The sequence below is a fragment of the Arachis stenosperma genome, chromosome 4, assembly GCF_014773155.1.
Source record: "Arachis stenosperma cultivar V10309 chromosome 4, arast.V10309.gnm1.PFL2, whole genome shotgun sequence".
NCBI lineage: Eukaryota > Viridiplantae > Streptophyta > Magnoliopsida > Fabales > Fabaceae > Arachis > Arachis stenosperma.
In genome coordinates, this window is record NC_080380.1 from 88,405,886 (window position 1) to 88,407,730 (window position 1,845).

A 1,845-nucleotide genomic window follows, 5' to 3' on the forward strand; every position below is an offset into this window, starting at 1 on the left:
TCTCAGAAGTGTACATGAACTGGTTGTTTGCAACCATGTCAATGAGTTCTTGAGCCTCTTCAGGCGTTTTCTTCAGGTGAATAGATCCACCTGCAGAGTGGTCCAATGACATTTTCGAAAATTCAGAGAGACCATAATAGAATATATCTAATATGGTCCATTCAGAAAACATGTCAGATGGACATCTCTTGGTCAGCTGCTTGTATCTTTCCCAAGCTTCATAGAGGGATTCACCATCTTTTTGTTTGAAGGTTTGAACATCCACTCTCAGCTTGCTCAGCTTTTGAGGAGGAAAGAACTTGTCTAAGAATGCAGTGACAAGCTTATCCCATGAGTCCAGGCTATCCTTGGGTTGTGAATCCAACCATACTCTAGCTCTGTCTCTTACAGCAAAAGGGAAAAGCAAGAGTCTGTAGACTTCAGGATTAACTCCATTTGTCTTTACAGTGTCACAGATCTGCAAGAACTCAGTTAAAAACTGATAAGGATCTTCAGATGGAAGTCCATAAAACTTGCAGTTTTGTTGCATTAATGCAACTAGTTGAGGCTTAAGCTCAAAGTTATTGGCTCCTATGGCAGGAATGGAGATGCTTCTTCCATCAAACTTGGATGTTGGCTTAGTGAAGTCACCAAGCATTCTCCTTGCATTATTATCATTATTTTCGGCCATCTCTTCCTCTTGTTCGAAATTTTCTAAAAGGTTGCTTCTGGATTGTTGTAATTTAGCTTCTTTTAATTTTCTCTTCAGAGTCCTTTCAGGTTCTGGATCAACTTCAACAAGAGTGCCTTTGTCCCTGTTCCTGCTCATATGAAAGAAAAGGGAACACAAAAAAGAAAGAAGGAATCCTCTATGTCACAGTATAGAGATTCCTTTATGTTAGTAGAAAAAGAAAGGGGTAGAAGAAGAGGAATGGATTCGGATTTTTGATGAAGAGGGGTGAAGAGAATTGTTAGTAATTAAATAATTAAATAGAATAAGAAAAGAGAAGAGGAATTTCGAAAATAATGTTTGAAAAGGGGTTAGAGATTTTCGAAAATTAGAGATAAAATGTAATTAAAATTAAAACATGAAACAATTAATTAATTAAAAAGAATTTTTGAAAAAGAGGGAGATATTTTCGAAAATAGGAAAGAGAAAAGTAGTTAAGTGGTTTTGAAAAAGATAAGAAACAAACAAAAAGTTAGTTAGTTGATTGAAAAAGATTTGAAATCAAAATTGAAAAAGATAAGAAGATAGTAAGTTAGATAAGATATTTTAAAATCAAATTTTGAAAAAGATAAAATTTTAAAAAAAGAATAAGATAAAGAGATAAGATAAAAGTTTTAGGAAAAAGATATTTTGAAAAAGATTTATTTTTTTAAAAAAACTTAACTAACAAGAAACTACAAGATAAGATTCTAGAACTTAAAGATTGAACCTTTCTTAACAAGAAAGTAACAAACTTCAAATTTTTGAACCAATCACATTAATTGTTAGCTAATTTTCGAAAATTACATATAAAGATAAGAAAAAGATTTTAAAAAATAATTTTGAAAAAATATTTTTGAAATTTTCGAAAATAATAAAAAATTTTGAAAAAGATATGATTTTGAAAAAGATTTTGAAAAGATAAGATTTTTTTAAAATTGAAATTTTGACTTGACTTGTAAGAAACAACTAATTTTGAAAATTTTTGACCAAGTCAACCCAAAATTTCGAAAATTTGGAGGAAAATAAGGAAAAGATATTTTTGATTTTTAAATTTTTAAAGAAAAACACAAAAATGACCCAAAACATGAAAATTTTGGATCAAGACACAAGATGCATGCAAGAATGCTATGAATGTCAAGATGAACACCAAGAAC